The sequence below is a fragment of the Chlorocebus sabaeus genome, chromosome 5 (assembly GCF_047675955.1).
Source record: "Chlorocebus sabaeus isolate Y175 chromosome 5, mChlSab1.0.hap1, whole genome shotgun sequence".
In the NCBI taxonomy this organism is placed as follows: Eukaryota; Metazoa; Chordata; class Mammalia; order Primates; family Cercopithecidae; genus Chlorocebus; species Chlorocebus sabaeus.
In genome coordinates this window covers 24909430-24929945 of record NC_132908.1, presented here as the reverse complement: position 1 = coordinate 24929945, position 20516 = coordinate 24909430, and positions in this window count along the sequence as shown.

Here is a 20516-nt window from a genome sequence, read left to right as displayed (position 1 = left end):
CATACATGCTTTTTAAACCAAGAGCCTTATTTCAATCTGATTTCTCCCTAAATACTGAGTCAGAAATGTTTTTCCACATTAATAGAGATCAGCATCATGTTTTTTAATGGGTGCATAATACTATGGGCTTAGCATTATTGTTTAATAGATCCTGTATTGTTGGATAGCCAGATTCCTTCCAGTTTTCCATCATTATAAATACCCTTATTCAGAAATCTTTGTACACTAATCTAACAATTTTTCTTTTTCTTTATTGGGCCAAAGTGTGAGCCAATTTCTTCCTTCCTTCCTTCCTTCCTTCCTTCCTTCCTTCCTTCCTTCCTTCCTCCCTCCCTCCCTCCCTCCCTCCCTCCCTCCCTCCCTCCCTCCCTCCCTTCCTTCCTTCCTTCCTTCCTTCCTTCCTTCCTTCCTTCCTTCCTTCCTTCCTTCTTTTTTAGGGTCTTGCTCTGTTGCCCAGGCTGGAGTGCACTAGCACAATCTCGGCTCACTGCAGTCTCCACTTCCCATGCTCAAGTGATTCTCCTGCCTCAGTCTCCCAAGTAGCTCAGACTATAGGCATGTGCCACGACACCCGGCTAATTTTTGTATGTTTTGTAGAGATGGGGTATCACCATATTGCCCAGGCTGGTGTCAAACTCCTGAGCTAAAGTGATCGTCCACCTCAGCCTCCCAAACTGCTAGAATTACAGGCATGAGCCACTGCACCTGGTGCCAGTGATTTTTCCATGGATAAATTCCCAGGAGTGGAATTGCTACAATAGTGCTTTCTGTGTGTGTGTGTGTGTGCGCACGCGCACATGCATGCATGCTTGCATGTGTATGTGTGCACGTGTGCGTGTGTGTGTGTGTGTGAGAGAGAGAGAGCAAGCCAGCAAGCTCTGGGACAGATATGTAAGTTACACATGTCTCCCGTTGCTGTTTGACTTCCTGTCTCAAGATCTAGTTTGAAGGTCTAAAGGGAGTTGTCCCTGCCTTGTCCTCACACAAAGACTGGCTCTGATTTCATTGCAGTCAGGACTGGCGTTTTCCATGGCTAGGGGCGCGTACTCTTCGGAATAGGGTTCAGTCAGCCCCATTGGCTCCCTGGCCTCTCTCCATTCAGGAGTTCAGAAATGAGTCTTCCAGTGTCCTCCAAAACTGAATCCCTTAACGGATCCTGAACCACCACGTTGCAAAGCCAGGTGGTGCCCTCAGTAGATAACACTGTTTCAGAAGGGAAACTCTTCCTGGTAACGACAGCTAATGTTTACCGAACACCCTCTATGTGCCAGGCACTGTGCTAAGCCCTTCGTAAGCACTGGATAACCACGACAATCTCAGGAGGTACCTGACATCATCATTCCAACTTTTCAGATGAGGAAACTGAAGCTCAGCATGGCTAGGTAATTTGTTCAAGGTCAAAGAAGGAACAAGAGATAGATCTGGGAACCTAGAGCCTGGCTTCCTGACCTCTGTGTACTTCTGCCACTTTTTCTAGGTGACCGTCTAAAGTCTGACTAGAGAAGGACCGCCATCTCCATGACCTCACACTTTTAGGGGAAGCCTGTGAGATGCTTGGCATTGTGTGATCATTGAATGTGGGCGTGCTCCTCCTGCATCCCCACAGTGTAGCCTATATAATCTGTACACTCAGAATGACACTTTTTACCAGACTTTGTAAGTGGGAGACTGGGTTTTGGAGTTTTAATTTTCATGAGCCATTGAAAGGGATGTTCTGGACACTCACTAATGTCAAATGAAGTCTTTTGTGTGCCACGTAGAATTGAAATCTCTCTTGACCCAGCTTCATTGCCAAAACGCTTTGTCTGTGGGGATGCCTCAGGGTCCAACCACTCAAAACCCAAGGGCATTCATCCCTTTGGAGCCTGGCAATGCTCTGATTTGCTGCAGGCTACACATTGTTGGGTCACACCATGATCATAACTGGGAAACTGAACAGCAGGTGTTAACACACGGAGATTCTGCACAACACAAATCAATTTAAAAAGCAATTTGCCTGTGGTGAGTGACTAATAATAAAATGATGATACTGCAGCAGAGATAGTCAGCTACTTTTTGCAAACATGTGCTTCCTCTGCATCGTGTGGAATGATGGGAAATTGCTGTTTCATTCCGCAGCCTCCGTTGCTCTAGGTGTGGTCGTACAACTAGATCTGAAACCAGCTCAATTTCGCCATAGAACTGAAGCCTGAAAACTCACATTTGTTTTATCTGAGTTCCTTTCTCAGGAAAGTGACTATTAGGCCTCCTAGATAGTATCAAGGAACAGAAACTTCCCCTATCACAGCATACAGACAATGAGATGCACCTGCTGCCTGTTGACCAACTCCTCTTTCTTATCAACCCCCTAATTTCTGTTTTCCTGCATGTGGGCACTATGATACGCCAGACCCCTCATCTGACCTGCTGCCTGTCCGCTAGCTCCTATATAAATTCCTAACTTTAGTTAGTTGGAGAGGTGGATTTGAAACTGGTCTCCTGTCTCCTGGCTGGTGTCACCCATATTAAAGCCTTTTTTCCCTGGCACTATTTGTTGTCTCAGTGATCGACTTTCCGTGTGGCAAGCAAATGGACCTAGGCAGAACCTCTGGCATTTGGCAACAAATTCACCATTGGACCTGATAGTGTCACTTTGGGGTTAGAACCTTTAAGGGGCAGGCTGTCTATTTCATCTTTCTGCATGTCCTATGGGATGTGGAGGAGTCTGAGGTCCCTGGGGATGGTGGAAGGAGCCTGGGTTACTGACCCCTGGAATGCAGTGTCACCAGTGTCCAGGGTCACTCACATCAGACTGTTACATATAGGAGGAAAAACAAAACTTCTATTATAGTAAGCCACTAAAGTTTTGGGATTTATTTGTTGCCTCAGCTAGTGTCACCCTAACTAATACATCAGCTTATCAGAAATTTTTTAAATGAGTTGAGTGACGATGTTTCCAGTGACAAATGGAAGAAGAGAAAAGCAATGACTCAGAGCAGAGCTGATGCTCTGAGTAAGGCTGTTTCCCGGGGCCTCCAAACACCCCAAGCCAACGCTGGTCATCAGGGGCCAGTCTTCCTTGGGGGCTGGGTGGGGAGAGTGTTGCGTTTGGCAAAGGTGGCATCTTTGTGCATGTTTGGGGGAATGATCTCCCAAAGTGGTCAGTAAGTGCCAGAGGTGGAGGGAATGCTGAGGTCAAACATCATTAAGTCCAAGGAACATGGATGTGTCAGAAGTGGAGGACAAAGGCAAGAAGAACAATCCCAGAGTTGGGCAGGGATGAAGCCAGAGCACCCGAGATGAACAGGGACAGGGTGACACAATTGAATTAATTGGTGGGTGAGGAGGGAGCTTGTTTCTAAGGCACAGAAAGGGAGGATGATGAGTATCTCCTCCACAGGTGGATGGGAAATAGAGGAGAGGCTGGGGCCCTCCACATGTGGATCTGGAGCTGGAGAATGAATTGAAAGCTGGTAGCAGCAGGCTGAGGCAAGGAGGCAAGCAGATCCTGTGCACTGTAGTCTGGGGCTGAGAGCTTTATCGAGGTGCAGTCGCTCTCTGCCACCACTGCCTGCCAGCAGCCATTTCTCCACCTTCTGAAACAGTGTCCTGATTTTCCTTTGGGAAATTTGCTTTATCACTAAATCCTATTGGCTCAGGTGAGGCTAATGCTGCCTCCCGGTCTCAAGAGATGGGGAGTGACCTGTGCTTGACCAGTCAGCACAAAGCACCCATCTTAGCTGAAGTGATTGGTTCAGGGATGGGCATGTGACCCGAGTCAGGCCAATGAAAGCCAGTGCTGGGATTTGTATTGGACCTGTGGGAAAAGAGGTTCTCTTCCCATTGCGGTAGCTGGGCAGGTAGAAAAAAAGCTTGGAGATGCCACGTTGAGAGAGGAGAAGTTGCCTGAGTGTGACTGTAACACAGAGACACAGGTCTTTGATGCCATCCTTTGGTATCTGGATACAGTTATGCTTGAAGCTAGACTTGAAAGTTACACGTGCCAATTACCCCTAATCTATTAAACAATTTTTAAGTTGGTTTAAGTACAACCAAAAGAATCCTGGGTGCTGTGTCTCCTATTCTAGTTCCTGGTGTCTCTTGGGGCTTTTTTTTTGTTTTTTCTTTCTTTCTTTATTTTTTTTCTGAAACAGAGTCTTGCTGTGTTGCCCAGGCTGGAGTGCAGTGGCATGATCTTGGCTCACTGAAACCTTCGTCTCCCAGGTTGAAACGATTCTCCTGCCTCAGCTTCCCCAGCAGCTGGGATTACACGCATGCGCCACCACACCCACCTAATTTTTATATTTTTAGTAGAGACGGGGTTTCACCATGTTGGCCAGGCTGGCCTTGAACTCCTGAGCTCAAGTGATCCACCGGCCTTGGCCTCCCAAAGTGCTGGGATACAGGCGTGAGCCACTGCACCCGGCCTTACTTTTCTTTTTTAAGGGATGGGGCTCTTGCTCTGTCACCCAGGCTGGAGTGTGGCAGAATCATAACTAACAGCAGCCTCAAACTCCTGAGCTCGAGCAATCCTTCCCCATCCTCCTGAGTAGCTGGGATTACAGGCATGTGCCACGGCACCAGGCTAGTTTTTTGAATTTTTTGTAGAGACAGAGTCTTGCTATGTTGTCCAGTTTGGTATGGAACTCTAGCCTCAAGCAATCTTCCCGCCCTGGCCTTCCAAAGTGCTGGGATTACAGGCCTGAACCACCACTCCTGGACCACTTCTGGGGCTTACTTTTGACCTCCTTCCCCCCCAAACATTATAAATGGCTCTTTATGAGAAGGATTTTTCCTGAGAAGGGAATTCCATAGCTTCCATCACTTTCAGGGTGAGCTAGTTTCCTTCAGTACTCCTGGAGTTCCCCTGCTTTATTTATTCCTTCTTATTCTTAGTAAAGATGATTGTTTTCCACTGAGAACCACTGAATTCGCGTTCGCTACATCATGTGTCTATGATGTTGAGTATCTAACTTGAGGCAGGCACACTCCATGCAAACATCTCATTTAATTCTCACAGCAGTCCTGGGAGGGAAGTTTTATGATACCCATTTTATAGATGAGAAGAAGCAACTGGCCCAGGATCCCAGTGGGCAGTAGGTCTCAGAAAGGATCAGACACAGGAGATGTCAACTCAATAGGCATCCTTTGTTTAGGGCAGTTATTTGCAGAGGAGCAGCCTAGAGAGAGTAAAGAAGTTCCCCTAGCATAGCTTTCCTCCCCTGGGACTCCAGGGCCGGGCCTGAAGATCTAGTATCAGGAGGTTCATCCCCTCTGCCTTCCCTGGAAATGCTCTAAGTCCTCGCTGGCTGCAAACAGAGTTCCCCTTGCAGGAAGAAAGCCAAGAGCAGTCACACATGATTCACCACCGTCCTCGAAGCTTTCAGGATTGTCCTCTTTAAAAGAAGCCAATTTATTTTTTATTCAAAATCCATACGAAACAATTGAACAATAAAACTGTCAGCCTCACTGTCTCTCTTTCAGCGGGAAAACATGATCACATCTGAAATTAAGCCTCCTCCCTCCCTCCCTCCTTCCCTTCCTCTTACTTTTCCTTCCACAAACAGCTTTTTGAGTGCTTACCGTGCTCCAGGACCCGTGCTGAGTTCATATTTTCCCTTCGCATATAATTCCCTCCTGAGATCTATTTTTAAGGCATTTTCTGATGTCCAAACTTGGTTCTCAACCATTGGAGGAGTTTCAACTCAGTCACCTTTAAAAGAAAAGATGCCCGGGCTGAGAGAGCAAGGACTTTGGTTTTGAGAGGAGCTCTGTGATTCATCAGCTATGTAACCTTGGTCGGGGATGCCCTGTCTCTGCTCCTAAATTTCTTCATCTGAAAATTGGCATCAAGATTCTTGTGCTGTGCATCTCATCTCTGGCCTGTTCTCTAAGGGAAGCTCCTCGTCTTGGTTACCATTCATCATTAGTACCTAGGGCAATGTATGGCACCAGTAGGAGCTCAATGCATTTGTGGCGAATGAAGGAATAAAGGAAGGTCTGGGTTAGGACCATTGTTCTTTAAAGAAGGGGACCCTAATCCTAGTCTTCCAGGGACCTCCAAACAAGGGCCATGGGACTCCATCCCAGAGGCTGGAGCCTCTATTCAGAGTTTTAAATCACCAGGGGGTGTAGGGCCCAGGATGGGAAACTGACATGAGGCTGTGCTGGCTTAGCTGAGCGTGGGTAGGGAGTGCCGGTGGAGAAACCGCTTACATGCTACTGTGGCACTCCCAGCCCCATCCACTGAGCTGGGGGGAGGCTCTATCTAGAGATAAATGCAACCTTTGCAGGTCACATCTTTATGCTGGCCCGAGGCAAGGCAGGAACTGCCTTCATCCGAGCTGGGAAACATAAAACCCCCATGCGCCATTGATGAGCTCTGCCAGCAGCATTTACGGACAGGCTTTATCTCTCGGGTGTCATACATTATTGACGCTGCCTCCCCTGCCCCCTGGATGACTGCTGAAGGGCAAAGCAGCCTCTAGGGGTGGGGCGGGGGTCTACAGTCCTACCGGCCTGGGGCCTGTCCTGATGCTTGTCAACCCACTGCTTGTCAGGGGAGCTGTGGTGGTAGCAGCCTGGGTTTTAGAATCTGAGCCTTTATGGTTTATTTCACCCTCTGATCCTCTATTATCTCATTAGTACAAGGAGGAGTGGATCCTAGTATCCAGGATTGTAGGGGAGGATTAGGTGACACAATGCATGAAAAGAACTTAGCACAGCCCTACAGCCAGCACATGATAAGCCCTCAGTAAGTGGAAGCTGCAGAATCACAAAAAGCACTTTGTGAAAATAAATACTGTCTGCAGGTGTGGGTTGATTTTGTGGGAGGTCCCAGCTCCGAGGTATAGTGGGTCAGACTCTGAGCCTGGGTTCAAATCCCAGCTCTACCACTCTCCAGCTGTTCCTTGGTTCTTACGCAAGTGCCTTGGTTGACTCATCTGTAGAATGGGATAACGATAGCACCTACTTCAAAGACAGTGCACTGAGCTGACAGAGAGAGCGTAGAACAGTGCTTTGTATGTTGCCAGCACTCTGTAATGGTCTCGGATGTCATTTAAGGCTCCCCCTCCAGCCCCCATGTCCATGCTTTATCTGACCAACTCTTAGGCATGGATCCTTTTTTTAATAGAGTAGGACCAATATCTACCCCTTTGTTTCACCTCCCTGTCTGTGATGGGGATTGGATGATGGATGTGCAAAATCGTTGTGGTAGAAAGAATAATGGTCTTGCAGAGATGTGCATCTCCCAGTCCCTGGAACCTGTGAATGTGTTACCTTATGAGGCTAAAGAGACTTTGCAGATGTGATTGCATTAAAGATCTTGAGATGAAGAGATTATCCTGGATTATTTGATGGGCCTCATGTAATCACAGGGGTCCTCATAAGAGGGAGAAAGGAGAGTCAGAGTTGGAGATTTGAGGACAGAAGCAGAGGGAGGGAGGGAGAGAGGGAGAGAGTGAGGGGAGGAGAGAGAGAGGCCGAAGATGTTACACAGCAGTTCCTGAAGATGGAGGAAGAGGCCATGAGCTCAGGCAGGCAGCCTGTGGACGCTGGAAAGACAAGGAAACAGATTCTCTCCTAGAACCTCCTCTAGGAACACAGGTGCCTTCAGAATTTCTTTAGAACACAGGTGACTTTAGACTTTCTGACCCTGAGAACTGTAAAATAATCCAATTGTGTTGTTTTAGGCCACGGCATTTGTGGTAATTTGTGATAGCAGTGATTCAAAATGAATACAGTCATGTAGCAAAAAGGGAGCTCTGCCCCTTCTCCCTTGGCCGTTGCAGTGTGAGGCAGCCCCGGGCACCAGGAGGGCCAGAGTCCTCCCCTGTCTCGCTGTGCAAGTTGGGTGAATTCTGAGCCTTCTCTGAGCTTGGTTTTCTCATCTGTACCGTGGAGACTACAATGATTGTGGGGATGAAAACCAAAATGCTGAAGGCACAGACTTCTAAGCCAGAGCCTGGCATATAATAGCCACTCAGGGGATTGAAGCTTTCCTCCCCACATCCTTTCAGCCCAGCATAAACAGAGCTCACCCTTCCCTCAGCTATTTGGTCATTTCTGACAGCTGGGTGTATGGACAGATATCTGGCCTGGGCCTGCATGAGGGGTAAGGGTGTGTTAAGCGCCAGGAGACCAGGGTCTGGGCTATTATTTGATGGGAAGTGAGCAAGTCAAGAAGTTTATTCTGGCGAGGTGCTGTGGCTCATGCCTACAATCCCAGCACTTTGGGAGGCCAGGGCAGGGGGATGGCTTGAGGCCAGGAGTTTGAGACCAGCCTGGGCAACATAGCGAGACTCTGTCTCTACAAAAAGTTTAAAAATTAGCTGGGCATCATGGCATGTGCCTGTAGACCTAGCCACTCAGAGGTTCAGGCAGGAGAATGGCTTAAGCCCCGGAGTTTGAGGCTGCAGTGAGCTATGATCACACCACTGCACTCCAGCCTGGGCAACAGAGTGCGACCCTGTCTCTAAAAAACAAACAAAGGCCGGGTGCGGTGTCTCACGCCTGTAATCCCAGCACTTTGGGAGGCTGAGGCGGTTGGATCATGAGGTCAGGAGATCAAGACCAGGCCATCCTGGCTAACACAGTGAAACCCTGTCTTTACTGAAAATTCAAAAAATTAGCCGGGCATGGTGGCGGGTGCCTGTAGTCCCAGCTATTAGGGAAGCTGAGGGAGGAGAATGGTGTGAACCCGGGAGGCAGAGCTTGCAGTGAGCCAAGATAGTGCCACTGCACTCCAGCCTGGGCGACAGAGCGAAACTCTATCTCAAAAAAAAAAAAAAAAAAAAAAACCACACACACAAAAAATCCAAAGATTGATTTTATTGGCCTCCTTTCTCATGGTCTGACCACTGAAGTTCCAATTCAGTGTTAAACAGACCAATTCTTATTTCCATAGTGATTGCCCTAAGGTTTTTTCACCATAGTTTTAGCAACAGTTGTATCAACATAGTCACTTAAAACTTGTTGGAGAGGTGGCATTTTCGGAGAGTGTGGACCCAGAGAATGACTACCTCTTGTTTTACCCAGAAATGTCACTGACACTGAGACCTCAGCATTCATTCATTCAACAAATATTTACTGAGTACCTACAAGGGGCTGCAGCGCAGCTTTTTTTATTAAAAATTTTTTTTGAGCTTAAATGTGAATGGACAGAGACTGACAATAGATATCTAAGGAGGTAAATAAATACATATAAACTTTTTTTATTAAAAAAATTTTTTTTTTTTTTGAGACGGAGTTTCACTCTTGTTGCCTAGGCTGGAGTGCAATGGTGCCATCTCAGCTCACAGTAACCTCCGCTTCCTCAGCTCAAGCGATTCTCCTGCCTCAGCCTCCCAAGTAGCTGGGATTACAGGCATGCACCACCATGCCCGGCTAATTTTGTATTTTTTTAGTAGAGACAGGGTTTCTCCATGTTGGTCAGGTTGGTCTCGAACTTCCGACCTCAGGTGATCTGCCCGCCTCGGCCTCTCAAAGTGCTGGGATTACAGGCATGAGCCACCATGCCCGGCTTAAATTTTTTTTTGAAACAGAGTCTCACTCTGTCACCCAGGCTGGAGTGCAATGGCGTGATCTCTGCTCACTGCAACCCCTACCTCCTGGGTTCAAGCGATTCTCATGCCTCAGCCTCCCGAGTAGCTGGGATTACAGGCCTGCACCACCACACCCAGCTAATTTTTGTGTTTTTAGTAGAGAGGGGATTTCACCATGTTGGCCAGGATGGTCTCGAACTCCTGAGCTCAAGTGATCTGCCCGCCTCGGCCTTCCAAAGTGCTGGGATTACAGTTGTGAGCCACCGCGCCTGGCCACATTGGGACATTTTAGATTTCAGTACGTGTTACGCGGAAAACAACAGAATGACACAATAGGCATGACTGAGGGAGGCAGGGCTCTCTGGGGAGGATGTTTGACCTGGGTCCCTGAAGGAAGGCAGTGAGGTGGGTGGAGGTCGTCTGGGTGGGTCCCCAAGTTGGGAGCTGTGACAAACCAAATTGGTTCTCATCCACAAGGCCCATCTGGTGAGTGGACAGGAATTCGTAGAGTCCTCGCTCAGCACGGCAGCTGCATTCAAAGTACAACAAACAGCCAGGAGCTATTAAGGGACTGGGGTGACTGGAAAACGACCTTCCCTGGGAACAGCTTGGAATATTCTCTCACCAGGGTGAGGCAGGGGAGGGAGGGGTAAGGGTGAGTTCCAGGGTGTGCTGCTGATAGAGATGCCAACACGAAGCAAGCATTTTGTGGAGGCACGTTCTTCACCTGCAGGGCCTATTTCTATTTGCAGTGGAGATGGGAGAACAGGAGACCCATGTGGCTTATACCTCGCCGTCCCAAAGGGCCGAAAGGTGCACTGAGCTTAAGGGATAGGAACACACACCCTACGGCCAGATGCCCTGCGTTCACATCCAGCTCCACCACTCTGCAGCCCCGGCAGGGCCATTCAGCCCTTTTCTGCCTTGGCTTTCTTATCTGGAAAATGGGGGTGAAGACAGTACCTACCCTTAAGATGGTTATAAGATGTAAATGTGTTACTGTTTTTTTTTTCCGCATGTCATCTAGTGGGTTTTTAAAAAGTTTCAATTACGTATTCATTTATTTCGGAGACACAGTCTTGCTCTAGTGCAGTGGTACAATCACGGCTCACTGCAGCCTCCAACTCTGAGGCTCAAATGATCCTCCCACCTCAGTCTCTTGAGTAGCTGAGACTACAGGCACACAGCATTATGCCTTACTAATTTTATTTTGTGTTTATGTATTTTTTTTTTTTTTTTTTTGTAGAAACAGCATCTCTCTATATTGTGCAGGCTGGTCTTGAACTCCGGGGCTCAAGTGGTCCTCCTGCCTCAGCCTCCCAAAGTGCTAAGATTACAGGCATGAGCCATTGTACCCTGCCTAATACGTTACCACATAGTTCTGGCATATTATAAATGCTGATGTGGATGTGTGAATAGACTCACATATTCTGTTAAAGAAATACAATTTAGATGTCTGACCTCATGTCCAAACAAGATTTGCACATCATTATATTCAGAGATCCACTCACAGGTTTGAAAGAGTCATTTTTTCTAAAATCTTAAATTTATATCCCATCCCTGGACCTCACTGCCCATAGGGAACACACAACTGGTAATATTTTAAAACTCTCATTATTATCTTATGAAAACCATAATTACATTGCTTTGCCTTTTTTCCCCTGAGGGGGTTAAAATGTTAATATGTTCATTCGAGATGTGCCACGACTCTTGTGAGACTGTCTGGGCACCTTTTTATTTTTTAATATGTCAGGAGCCTCAAAGAATGGCAGGGGCTCAGGCCTCTTCAGGGTTTTGGAGGCAATCGGGTGGATGAGGAGGAGGAGGAGGAGGAGGAGGGAGGGAAAGGGCTGATGCCCTTGGTGGATCCTGGGCGCAGGATCTGGGCACAAGCCTTCTCTTTACTCCCATGATGGGGAAGTAACGAGTTCAGAACACTGCGACTCTAGCCACTGTGATTTTCAATCTTTAGCAATTTTTCTGACTTGCCATGCCACCTGTAACCCTGCTAGTCATGGTGCAGCCTGGAACTCAGGGTGGCAGACAAAATGACTGTTGACATTGTCACAGTGTCATGACATTTGTCACCCCACCTGTCTCCAGGGGCCAGCACCCCACAGGTGGCCCCTGGCCATTTCTCACCTGCCCCTCTCCTCCGTCCCCCACCACTTGTTATCCAGAGCTTGGAGAAGTGGGCAGTCCACCTCCAGGTGCCAGGATAGACACCGGGGCCATCAGCACCACCTTGCCTGGCCCTTTCCAGCTGCCCAAACTGAAGGTCTTCCAGCTTCCCGGCAGGCCTGCCCACACCCTGAACCAGGCTAGCCTTAGGCTGGGAAGATTTTAGGATTTTTAAGCGAGCAGTTTGGAATGGGGAGTCAGACAGGCTTGGGTTTCCATCTCGGCTCCTCTACTTGGTCTTGAAGAAGTTACTCTTTATCCTGTCTACCCAACTTTCTGCACCTGTAAAATGAGTCAAAGCGCATTTTACAGATCCAGATCTTCTGTAAGAACTGGCTGAGATGTACATGAAGGCAGAACAGCCACACGGCACCTGGCACTTAGAACATGCTTGGTAAATGTTAATAACATGAGGGAGGCCGGCACATGATGGACGTTGAATCTAGAGGGTCTGGGGAACCCTAGCCCTAAACATTCACCTAACATTGTTGTTGGTATTTTTCCCATCCCTGGACACTGACTCAGTTTTTTTGGCCGGTGTTCCTCATTCTAGCTTTGACCTCAACCTCCCACAGCCCATCCTCCTGGTGCACCCCATCCTGCTCTATGACTCAGAGCTAGTTCCCCTCAGATCACCAGACCCCAACCCCCAACGCGAAGAGCCCTGCCGGAGGCTGAGACCCCTAGACACTATGGTGCCTCAGATGGGACGGGTCCATTCATGTAGCCATTGAGGATCCAGCTCCCCCGCCCCAGGGGCTGCTCCCTTACCCAGCTCCTCCTGGTTATAACAAACCTGAGTGTAAATCAACACAGCAGCCAGGAGGCACAGATTACCTGTTCCCTGGTAGCCACAACTGCACTCAGCCACCACCAGCAGCATTAACAGCCCTCAGCCACTATACTAAGACCTTTACTTTTGTGAAATCTCTGGACACTCAGAACTCCAGGATTTTAGAGACGAGAAACCAGAGGACCAAGAAGGTCAGGCAACCTAAGGTTGCAACCTAAGGAGTTCTGGGTGATGAGTCAGGCCAGGTGTGACGGTCTCAATATTCATAACTGGCACAGTATACGCCCATAATAGGATGAAGACAGCCATGAGGTTGGGCAGGGTCTGGAGCTTTCTCTCTCTCTCTCTTTCTCTCTCTCTTTTTTTAAGAAGGCATTTCACCGTTTCACTCTTATTGCCCAGGCTGTAGTGCAGTGGCGCAATCTCGGCTCACCGCAACCTCCACTTCCTGGGTTCAAGCAATTCTCCTGCCTCAACCTCCCAAATAGCTGGGATTACAGGCATGTACCACCATGCCTGGCTAATTTTGTACTTTTAGTAGAGACGGGATTTCTTCGTGTTGGTCAGGCTGGTCTCGAACTCCCAACCTCGGGTGATCCACCCGCTTCAGCCTCCCAAAGTGCTGGGATTATAGGTGTGAGCCACTGTGCCCAGCCTGGAGCTCTCTTGAGGGAAGAACTGGGGGGCCTGGAGTGAGGACAGGCTGGCCAGGGAGGGGGACTATTTGAGGCAACTGTTTAACAAATTATTATAGGAGGTTTTCAATATTTTAACAACTTTTGGAGCCAGTCCTGGGGGGGACTGAAGCTCCAGTTTCCCCGCTTTCTTTTCTTCTGTGTTTTCTCCTCCTCTTCTTTCTCTTCCATTGCTCTCATCTCCTTTTCCCTTTTTGCCTCTTCCCTCTTTTCCTCCCTTTATCTTCCTCTTCCTCCTCCTCCAGAAGTCCCCACAGGCAGGAGCATGTCTTAGCTCAGGCTATTAGCACAGAGTATCATAGACTGGGTGGCTTTGACAACAGAAACTTATTTTCTCACCATTTTGGAAGGAGTTCTGAGTGTTCAGAAGTATTACAAAAGAAAGGTCTTAGTATAGCAGCTGAGGGTTATTAACGCAGGGTCAGCAGACTGAGATGACGCGCAAAGCTGTCCCTTGTGGTGGAAATGTGCATCGGTACAGGGTCCCCATTCATGTAGCCAGGCCTTTCCTGGTTTGGATCTAGGAGGGAGGAACTGAATCTGACACCTTAAAGATCTGGAAGAAACTTTTGGCCGGGCGTGGTGGCTCACACCTGTAATCCCAGCACTTTGAGAGGCGGAGGCTGGTAGATCATGAGGTAAGGAGATTGAGTCCATCCTGACCAACATGGTGAAACCCTGTCTCTACTAAAATAAAATATAAAAAAAAAATTAGCCAGGCATAGTGGTGGGTGCGTGTAGTCCCAGCTACTCGGGAGGCTGAAGCAGGGAAATCGCTTGAACCCGGGAGGTGGAGGTTGCAGTGAGCTGAGATCGCGCCGCTGCACTCTAGCCTGGTGACAGAGTGAGAGAGTGAGACTCCATCTCAAAATAAATAAATAAATAAATAAATAAATAAATAAATAAATAAGAAACATTTACCATCTATGTTCTGTGGGGGGTGCTACCTGTGTGGTTTCATCTATATAACAAGACTACCTTTGCCATCCAAGCCTCCTCCACTTCTCCTTCCATAACCTGCCTTGCCACTGGAACCTGATTTACCACCATAGACTGTTTTTGGGCCATGCTCTGAGCCTGTTACAGGAAAGGGGTCCTGATCCAGACCCCTCCAGGAGAGGGTTCTTGTATCTCACGCAAGAAAAATTCAGGACGAGTCTGTAGAGTAAACTGAAAGCAACTTTATTAAGAAAGTAAAGGAATAAAAGAATGACTACTCCATAGACAGAGCAGCCCCGAAGTCTGATGGTTGCCCATTTTTATGGTTATTTCTTGATGATATAGTAAACAAGGGGTGGATTATTCATGCCTCCCCTGTTTCGACCATATAGGGTAACTTCCTGACATTACCATGACATTTGTAAACTGTCATGACGCTGTGGGAGTGTAGCAGTGAGGATGCCCAGAGGTCACTGTTGTCACCATCTTGGTTTTGGTGGGTTTTGTCTGGCTTCTTTGATGCACACCGTTTTATCAGCAAGGTCTTCATGACCTATGTTTTGTGATGTCCTCCTATCTCATCCTATGACTTAGAATGCCTTAATCATTTGGAAATGCAGCCCAGTAGGTTTCAGCCTCACTTTACCCAGCTCCTAAAGAAGATGGAGTTGCTCTGGTTCGCACGCTTCTGACAAGCCCACTTTCTTTCTGTTACTTCAGGATGATATAAAACTTCTTCGTCCTGTAACCCCAAAGCTCATCCTGCTCACGGCACAACAGCCAGTAAGTTGAGACAAGGTGCTGTGGCAAGGAAGGGGACTTTCTTTCAGAGAGTCAGCAAACCAAAAGGATGGTGGACCAGTGCCCTAAAGAACCACCTTAAGTTAATACCAATCTCAGCCTCCTTTCATGTTAGGGGAAGGGGGAAGAGGGAGGGATTTGAGGTCATCTGGGTGGCAACAGGGTCCAAGGGGTTGTGAAACTTTTTTTGTCCTTGGTCAGGTCACAATGCTCCTGTACATCTTTAATATAACATTGACACTTGTATGTACACCCTCCTTATCTCCTTGGGGGTTAGTTTTGGGAAGAGAATAGTATCATCCTTGCTTTAAAGTTAAACTATAAACTAAATTCCTCCCATAGTTAGCTTGGCCTATGGGCAGAGATAAGCACAAGCAGTCAGCCTAAAAGATATCACTGTAGGGAAAATGGGGAGGTTAGGAGTAACATGGAGTTAGCCATGCTAGGCCTCCTTTTCACTGTTACAATCTCACCAGGACCGGGGGTTTGGATCTTCACTCTGAGGGCTCACGTGTATACACAAATGTGATGGTTAATATTGAGTGTCAACTTGATTGGATTGAGGGATGCAAAGCATTGTTCATTAGTATATCTATGAGGGTGTTGCCAAAGGAGATTAACATCTGAGTCAGTGGGCTGGGAGAGACAGACCCACCCTCCATCTGGGTGGGCACCATCTAATCAGCTACGAGGGCAGCTAGAATAAAAGCAGGCAGAGGAACGTGGAAGGACTTGACTTGCTGAGTCTTCTGGCCTCCATCTTTCTCCCGTGCTGAATGCTTCCTGCCCTTGAACATCAGAGTTCAAGATCTTCAGCTTTTGGACTCTCAGGCCTACACCAGTGGTTTGCTGGGGGCTGTCGGGCCTTTGGTCACAGACTGAAGGCTGCACTGTCAGCTTCCCTACTTTTGAGATCTGGGACTCGAACTGGCTTCCTCGCTCCTCAGCTTGCAGATGGCCTATTGTGGGACTTCACCTTGAGACTGGGAGTCAATTCTCCTAATAAACGTCCCTTTATATATTCACCTATCCTATCAGTCCTGTTTGTCTAGAGAACCCTGACTAATACAACATCAAATAAATGTGTATGCCTTTTTTCTGTTAATCAATCTGCCTCACGTCAGTGATTTTCAGTGAACCTTCAGGGGACCAAGGGTGCTGGCCCCCACAGTACAATACTATCAACAAAACTGCAGACTTTATTTAGATTTCACCAATTTTCCCATGAATGTTCTTTTTTTCTGTTCCAAAATCCAAGCTGGAGCCGCATTCTGCATTTGCCCTTTCACATGCTAGATTTTAAACCCAAGGCACAGAGGCAGGAAGGACCTGGCTGAGGTTTTCCCATGCAAAGGTGGATCTCCAGTCCCTTTGTCTGTGTTTTCCTCCCAGGCTGTGCATAAGAATTCCCTGGAGCTTTTTGTAGTTCCTCCGTTGAAGCCACTGCCATCCACGGGAAGCTCCTGGCCCCTAGAACACAGCTACCCTGTGACTCGCCCACAAATGCCATGATGCAACTCCCTCTCCGTGGTGAGTGGGGACAGTTCTGGTAGCCTTTAGTTTCCTCATTATTGGAATAGGGATGACCATCATGTAATTGCCTGACAGGTTCTTCTTGCCCACTGCACAGATTAACCCAATTCACTGAGACAGCGTTATTGCAGTAGAGAAAGAGTTTAATTATCACAAGGCAGCCGAGCAGGAGTATGGGAGTCATTATTCAAATCTGTCTCCTTGAAAATTCAGAGACTAGGGATTTTTAAGGATAATTTGGCAGGCAGTGGGACTAGGGAATGGGGAATGCTGATTGGTTGGGTCGGGGATAAAATCACAAGGGGTTGAAGCTGTCTTCTTGCTGTCTTTCGTTCCTGGGTGGGATTGCAAAACTAGTTGAGTCAGTTTACTAGTCTAGGTGGCACCAGCTGGTCCATCAGAGTGCAGAGTCTGAAATGGACCTCAAACACCAATTTTACGTTTTACACTAGCTCTGTTATCTATAGGAGCGATTGGGGAAGTTATGAATCTTGTGACCTCTGGTGCAATGGCTGGTTATCATTTAACTATGTCTACGGGTTAGCAGAGTTCAGAATCCTCCCATGGTCCTTGACTTGTGGCTTTTCATTAGTTTTACAAAGGTGGTTTGGTCCCTGAACAAGCAGTGGGTGGTCTGGGGAAGGGCTATTTTCATCCTTGCTGTAAGGTTAAACTATAAACTAAATTCTTCACAAAGTTAGCTTGGCCTATGCATAGGAATAAACAAGGACAGCTTGGGGGTTAGAAGCAAGATGGAATCTGCTATGTCTTATTCCTCTTACTGTTATAACTTTGCAAAGGTGATTTCAATCACACCATTTATGTGCCTTCACCACTCCATGCGTCAGTTTCCTCCTACATTAAATGGGGGCGGAAGGGGGAAGTTCATGTCTACCTCCAACAATTGTTGGAGCAGTTGATAAGTTGTATACGCAAATTAGCATGAAATAATGCTTATTAAGCAGTTCTCAACTCTGCACACTGGGACACTTGGGGGCTTAAACACCCATGGGTTCTGCTTCCAGAGATTCTGATTTTGTTGGTCTGGGTTGCATCCTGAATACAGGGATTTTTAAAAAGCTCCCTAGGTACGCTAGGCATGGTGGCTCACACCTGTAATCCCAGCACTTTGGGAGTCCAAGGCGGGCAGGTCATGAGATCAGATCAAGGCCATACTGGCTAACATGGTGAAACCCCATCTCTACTAAAAATACAAAAAAAAAAAAAAAAAAAAAAAAAAAAGCTGGGCGTGGTTGTGGGTGCCTGCAGTCCCAGCTACTTGGGAGGCTGAGGGAAGAGAATGGCATGAACCCGGGAGGCAGAGCTTGTGGTGGGCTGAGATTGCACCACTGTATGCCAGCCTGGGCAACAGAGCAAGACTCCGTCTCAAAAAAAAATAAAAAAATAAAAAGATAATAATAAAGCTCCCTAAGCGATTCTAAGATGCAACTTGGATTGGATTGGACATCACTGGTTTAAATAAAGATTTCCTCCAAACTCCACCTCCCAAGCCTGCCAATCAGCAGCTTCAGTGAAGGATCAAGAATCAGAACTACAGTTATCTGGTAGGAGGGGAGACTGTGGATGGGGGATAAAGCCTCATTATTCCTTTGAAAAGCAACACCAACAACGAGGGCTGGTATTTGTTTAGAGCTTATTGGCATGGTGCTAAGTGCTCTGTATGCAGTATTCTCACAATGAAAGCATGACCCAGGTCCTATTATTGTTTCATAACTCTGACGAGGAAACTGAGACTCAAGGGGCTTGAGTTACTTGCCTAAGGTTGCGCAGCTGTTTGTTGTCAGAGCTGAGCTATAACCCAGGTCAGTTTGATGCTAGATCCGGTGTTCTTCACCACAGGGCTGTCCTACTCAGAGCAGTGAGATGGCCTCAGAATGTAAACCTATGACTCAGTGTTCCAATGATGCCAAATAATAATAGATACTATTCGCTAACGGAAGGCACTGGGCTTCATCTGATTCTTTCCGACAGTGTTGAGAAGTAGATATCCTTTCCCAGGTGAAACAGGTCTTCAAAGAGATGAAGTGACCCACCTCTGCTGCTACACAGCACAGCTGGGATTTGAGGTCTCATCAGCTTGGTTCCCAGACTCTGAAGGAGACTGCCTACCTGGGAGGGAAGATCAGCCCACCTCGGCAGGAGGCATGAGCCTCACATCAAGAAGCATTAAGAAGGTTTAAATGAGTTATGAACAGATATAATTGTCTCCCCCATATTTTCCATCAGAGGACAGTGACTGTCAAATCGACTTCATTTTTAAGCACGCTATTAACCATACCTGGGAATTGTTTAATCTTAATTGTTTTACAGCTCAGGAGGCGTTGCCGTGAAAATGATGAGGAAATGCAGCATCTGGTATTGGTTTCCTGGTGGGAACGTGCTGGGCTTGTCAGTTGGGGTCTTCTCCTTCCTGTTCATCACCAGCACGTCTCTGTGGCAGGGGAAGAGACTGTTGGGGCCAGCTGTCATCTCCTTGTCATTCCCATCTAAGGCTTTTAACTCTCCCCAGCCCTTGGCCTTAGAATACACTGAAGCCCATTTCCCAAGCTCATGCCTGACACAGTTGCAGAACTAGTATTTCTGGGGAAGGAGAGAAAACAAGAGAAAACAATAATAATTATGTCAGAGGCAGATGGCTGACCACCCAAGGAATTATGTTTCTCTTTCTTACAGTGGAGAATTGTTGCTGAAAAGAGGCTGCCCAGCCAATAACGCAATTTCCGAGCTTCCCTTGCACCAAAGGGATCATGTGACCAGTCCTGGCCAATGGCATGTGAGAAGAAGTGGTGCGGCTCACTTCTGGATCAAGGCAGGTGCCTTCTCTGTCACTCATGGTATGGAAGGATTCTAGAGGAGGAGAGCTCTGAAGGATCCTCGGTCCCAGAGTGACTCCATGGAACCCTATGTGACCAGGAGCACCACCACATTGAGTGAGAGACAAACTTTCCTTATGCTAGGCTGCTGAGATTTTGTGGTCTACTTGTTATAGCACATAGCTTTATCTTATTTTAATTTTAATTTTTTTTTTTTTAAAGACAGAGTCTGGCACTGTCACCCAGGCTGGAGTGTAGTGGCACAATCTTGGCTCACTGCAGCCTTGCTCTCCTGGGCTCAAGTGATCCTCTTACCTCAGCCTCCTGAGTAGCTGGGACTACAGGCATGTGCCACCACACCTGGCTACTTTTTGTATTTTTGTAGAGACTGAGTTTCGCCAGTTTTCCCAGGGTGGTCTGGAACTCCTGAGCTCGAGCAATTTGTCCTCCTCAGCCTCCCAAATTGCTGGGATTATAGGCATGAGCCACTGTGCCAACACTTAACTTTATCTTAACCAACACCACAAAATTTGTAGAGCTCCTACTCTGAGTCAGTCATTGTGCTAGGAGCTTGACATATATCATCTCGTTTAATCCTCTCAGCATTCCCATGAGACTGATATTTACAGATAAGAAAGCAGGCTTAGAGAGGGTAAGTGACTTCCAAGGCCACAGAGCAGGTAAGCATTGGAAGAAGAATGTGAACCCCAGTGAAGAGACTGCCACAGAATCTCAGACCTGTCATATCCATTCCTAGTTGTTTGAAGCTTGCCTCTTCCCTTACCTGTCTATCCCCTCTCTTGAGTTGGTCTGTTCCCAAGGTATGGGCTTCTGTTTTGGTTTCCCATGCCCAGCTTGGGGGCCCTGTCCTACCCTTGCTGTCCTTCCAAGACTTGGTGTCTTTCTGCACACGTGGATCATGTCTGAGGCCCTGCCCCCATAGGCAGTTCTTGGAAGAGTTGACCTCCTGATTCTCCTGACCCCAGATCTTGGTGACACCCTCACAGTGGAGAGGAGGCAGTGGTTTTATCCAGGTCCCAAGATCAACTCGCTGTTTCAAGCAGGTGGAGCCAGGACGGGAACACAGGCAAGGGCAGGGCAGCATGAGAAGCTGGGGACCAGTAGAGTTTGGTTCATGAAGTCAAAGCACAACTGAGATGTGGACACAGAGGAGCATGACAGCTCACACAGGAGGCTGACTCCGAGGGGCTGTGTG